Raw genomic sequence first — 5,337 nt, 5'->3', positions numbered from 1 at the left:
CTAGAAATATTTATATATGCAGAGTTACTTTATTAATATTTGTAATTCATGCATAAGATTATTTTAAATTATAGCTCTAACTACAATATTGCATAATGCGTGGAAAAAAGAATTGCATCTTAACAGCCAGCTAAAATGGCTTAACTTGTGAGGCCAAAAGGGAATTTGTTGTAAATAACCTGTATATATTAAAGCAGTAAGACTTTTGCTTCCCAAAAAGCTATACAAAATACTGTTCTTAGATGTTTCACCATGGTGACATACTAGTATATAGTTGAAATTCATTTTCAGTAGAGTAGGTTCAACTCAAGGATCATACTTCCTCAAGGATTGCTTATTTATTTCACATTCATCTGAAGTGACTTCATCTTTTTGGACTATAAGCTATACCAGGCAGAATTCGTGATTTTCATTCTTACCTATTCTTTTTAACTGATGAACGAATTTCCCCACTATGTATTTCAAGAAAAAGTCACTGTTGCTGTCCTGGCCTATGATTTTGTATGTTACATGACCAGTGACATATTTAGCAGTCTGATTTTTCTTTTAAAAGGAAAAATGTAAACTTCAAAAACTGCCAGATCAACTTCATATGCTGTGTGTAATCCGTGTTTTTTCATTTTCCACTATGTTGTGTTTTATAACCCTTATGAATCAGGTGAGAAAATTTGTATATTATAAATGTTTATAATTCGAAAAGTGTTGCTGTTTAATTTCACACATCTGTCAATCATACCTGTTGAAAGCTGTGTATAAGATAAAACTGAAATAGTACACAGTGCCTATTCTACTGTAGTATATTAGTTGCATGGATCACACTGCATTCTGTAACTGGCTAGAATTACCTATAGACACAGCTTTTTTAATGATCGAGTAAATCAAACATTAATTCCTCATGACAAACCTATTTTTCCATTGCTGGCCTTTTCAAGTATTTCAATAAAATAACTGTGTACTGTGTTTGTGCTTTTTCTTTTTCTCTTCCCCCCCACCCCTCCGCTGCCCTGAAAGGTGGTCCTTACAAAACCTTCTCCTTTATCCGAGAGAATACTGTCAGTGCCTTCAGTTGTTGGAGCTTAAATGTCTTGGCTGTGTAGTTTCTTTGATTTCTCTTATGACTGTGCTGCCTCCATTAGAGGTTTATTTCTGATTTTTATCAGAAGACAAAAATGACTTATGATATTTTAAAGCAAAACCACAAATGCATAGTCAACGATGAACTTTGTGTTTACTGTCGAGGACAGAATAGAGTGGGAGAAGAGAGTAAATAGTTCAGTGGATTGTTTGGGAAAGCTAATGCCTGTCCATTGCACTGACCTTCCAGAAAAGTGAGGCAAGAGGAGCTGAACGGGAAAGTTTTATCAACAGAAGATTAGAAGGCTCCCAATCTGTAAACTCTTACACTCTATCTAGAAAATTACTAACTTTCTAAAAGTTTTTGAAGAAAAGAGGGCTAATACTTTTCTGGGAAGGTGTGTATGCTGTTACATAAAATCTTATCATTTTCCCTGGGAAAGTGGTCATTAGAGACCTTCTCTGTATCCTCCTCCCACTAGGTAACTGGAGACCACAGAAATTAGATTCCCCCACGTTAACCTTCTCTTAGGACCGAACAAGACCTGTTCTCTCAGCCTCTCTCTTTACTTCCTGGTCCAGCTCCCTGCCCCTCCCAGTGGCCGGCTGCTAGTGGACTCGCTCCAGTATGTCATGTCAATATGTCCAGTATGACTCCAGTCAATGTCTGTCTTGTACTGGGAAGCCTGAAACTGGGCATAGTACAGTACGGTCTCACAAGTGCCAGTTACTGAATGTGACTGTGGATAGTGCTTGTGGAAGGTTTGTCAGGTAGTTGAACGGTATTTCCTACTCTTTTTCTGTGAGATGTCTTCTGACATCCATGATGCAGAAAATAATTCCATCAGTGTTACGTAGAGCTTTTGAACCGATGACCTGAGCAAGCGAATGTTTCCCTGTCCCTGAATTTTTACAGTACTTCGTATGAGCTTGTGGTGCCATGCAGCAATGGCACATGAAAGCTGAAAAGTGCACGATGTGATCTCAAGAGCTGACAGATCATTTGTTTTCTGGTTGGTTTTTTCTTTTGTTTAGGTACAACATACCTGCCTTGGTAGAGGGAGACCACGTGACAGAAAATAAGAAGGAAGACCACTGTGATAGCGTAACTTAATCTGCAGGGATCTTTGACTGCTCATCTGGGCCTGTTGATCTTTTAACATCAAAGCAAGCAGGGAAGACTAGGTATTTACATGCCTTGAGACTTCTTTGTTTGTTTTCCTAATGGGAAATTCTAACTTAGTAGATCTTAATGCTGCTGATTATTCCTCCCACACCCCCCCTCAATGCACTTCTGAAAGGATATTTCAGGACTTCATTTCTCACAAATTTATCTCAGACTGGCAGTGTACCGATGCTAAAGTGCCTTTTGAGAGACTGATGGCTCCGCAGCACTGCCTGGCCTGTCTCCCAGGTCAGAGGTCTGGGGAGGGTCTGCTATTTTAAACCAGTCAGTGGCTGTTGGCTCCAAAACATTTCTAAATACCTGATACCACGCCGTGGATTTACAATTAGGATTCCCACTCACCTTCCATAACTACCCTCTCATAGAAATCTCTTAAGTATTGTATTAATGACACAGCTCATCATCTGTGCCAAGTACTAGAGCGTTGTAATGGCCGTTCCAATGAGCAGCTTGTGTTTTATTACGCCATTCGCAAATCTCTCTGTATTGACCCTGTTGCCGTATTTTTCTGTGGGGGAGACTGGTGGGGACACTACGGATCTGCCTGGAGCAGCTGGGCTCCCGCTTGGGATGGGCCATGTGCACAGCACTGCCTCAGTGGCACGCCTCCACGTGCCGGGTGTGCAGAAGGGAACGCTGGCTCTGGTGTGCTGGTCTAGGCCTTTTGCGCATCGGCCAACCATCGAGCGCTTTTCGGGCTCAGCTAGTAGAATTGCTGTTTTTTTGTAAAGGGCTGCTGTTAGGGTTGTAAGATTGCTTCTACTTTAGGAAAATGTGTTCATTGTGTGGTGAATATTTTCATGTTAATTAAACATGCTTTATACTCATCACCCCACAAGCATTAGAAGAGACGCGTTTCTATGGAAATACGAAAATAGCAGCTTGTAGGGCGGAGCTGCGGTTCCTGGGACTGCCCGGAGGGACCCGGCGCGGGGCGGGCGGGAGTTGCCGCCGGGCACGCCGCCGAGAGCGGCCGCCAGGGGGCGCGCTGCCGCCGGCCTGACAGGGCAGCGGCTCCGCCCGGTACCGGCGCCGGAGCGGAGGGGGCCGGCGGGCACCGGCTTTGCTGTGTGAATCGGTTCCGTCAGCTCAGCCAGCGCTCGGAGACCGGCGGAGGAGAGCCGCGGTGGGCTCCCTGGGCCGTCCCACACGGCCGCCGCCCGACCGCCCCTGAGGAAAACGCCTGTCCAGCCGGCAGCGCTGAGGCGGGTCGTGCCGCGGGGGAGAGAAACGCCCCTGGCCTGAGGCGAGGCTCTGCCCTTCCTCAGGGCGAGGCCTCCTGGGGCCGCCAGCGGGCAGGTGAAGAACACAATAGATCGCTACGTACTTTTATAAAACCAGGCCTTCTCCATTGGTTTAAGGAGAGGAATTTGCTTAGACTGAAAGCTGGGAAGAGAACACAAGTCCTGGTGTCTAACTCTGCTGTGGCTCCGTTTGGGTGGGTGGCTGGTGATCTCTGTGAAAACCTGTGTAGCTGTGCCACCTAGGTAAGAGTTACGATGTTCACTGTGTCACTGGCCAAGGCCTCCTGGAGCCTGTGAGGATTATAGTCACTGTGAGGGGAAAGTAGTCTACTCAGGGAGCACATAAAGAAGAAAGTCCAAAAAGTTGAGCTATTGCTGTTGAGCGCTGGCCAGTGCAGCCCAGTCAAGTCTCTAATCACTCCCGCTCTCTTAACAGTGATTTGTTTTCGTTCCTCTGATCCTGTCAGTTTCCTAACAACTTCTTCCATTGTATTTTTCAAAACCAGACTCCATCTCCTCTTCCTGTTCAGTCTGATGTGTGAATCGCCTGGCTGTGGTATAAAGTCACTGAGAGGACAAAGATCTTGATTCATCTTCCTTGGAGACACATCCTTCACCCCTCAGCTTTGACATCCTGTCTGAAAGCTTGTCAGGTCAGGATTAATTGTAAGCATGACTTGATTTTATGTTGGAAATTAACCTTGAGTTACTAACTAGTCTCCATTTCAAACAATTCTTTTAATTTGGAATGAACCTACCAATGTGTGCTGTGATCCCATCAGGTGACAGTTAAAAAGGAGCAGAGACACACCTTAAATACTGTAGGGCTGACCTGTTAGGAGAGCTCCCTCTTAAGACAACCACCCAAAAAAGGATTAATGGTGGATTTAATTATTTCCCCAGCTATAACCAAAAAGACAATTAGAACCAGCTGCACCCAATAACAGCTACTGGGGCAGAAGAGAGCTGCAGGTGGTAAGACTAGAGTCTACTTTTTCAGTGCTGGACTTGAAAAAGTTCTAAGTATCACATGGGGAATAGGAAGGGTCAGGAGGATAGGCTTCCAACACAAGTTAGAAATCAGAGAAGAGATTGGACCTTATTTTTTCCCTCTATTCCTTCTCTTCAGGAGGGAAAGTATCTGTGAATCAGGGAGAAGCCACAAGGCAGCACATATAGTCTAATTCATATTGATTCTAAAAAGTGAACTCGTATTGTCCCAGTCACAAGGAGTATCACTGATACTGAAAGAGCCCTTTGCCACTGTTACCTTTTGGACACAATTTAAACCCCAATCTCATACCATCTGTGGTCCTTAAAGATTTTTTGCCATTTTCATGAGTCTGAAGGGGTCTGATCCAGTCCCAACTTTGTATGTGCTATCTAACTTCTTGGTAGGGTTGTGTTTGGGTGCGGTGGTTTTGGCTTCTGATCCAAAATACTGCATTTTGCTTCAGAAGTTGCCTTTCAGGGCTGGCTGGCTGGCTGAGCTCCGGTACAGTAATCAAGCTGGGTAGGTTGCTCCATTTAGTTCCAACTGTGAGAGGTGGGCAGTTTTGTAAAAGCCCTTTGGGGCTACTTTGGGTGGGAAAAGGAGCATGAACAAACTGTTTTGATTTGCTCCAGGAGGCTTAGCTAACAGATGTTGGCTGGGTCCCTACTTTGAGGTCTTTTTATTGCATATTCATGAGCTGACCTTTTTAGCCACTTCCAATGAAGGAAGGACATATATCTACATTTTGTTTGCAGTATTAGGAATATAAAAGGTTGCCTACATGACTGAACATGAAAATGGATTGGGGTTTATATCTCAAGTTCTTTCTGTCTAAGTTT

Source organism: Gymnogyps californianus, chromosome 19 (genome assembly GCF_018139145.2).
Source record: "Gymnogyps californianus isolate 813 chromosome 19, ASM1813914v2, whole genome shotgun sequence".
Taxonomy (NCBI): Eukaryota; Metazoa; Chordata; class Aves; order Accipitriformes; family Cathartidae; genus Gymnogyps; species Gymnogyps californianus.
The sequence above is the reverse complement of the archived record's forward strand: the minus strand, read 5'-3'. Positions refer to the sequence as shown.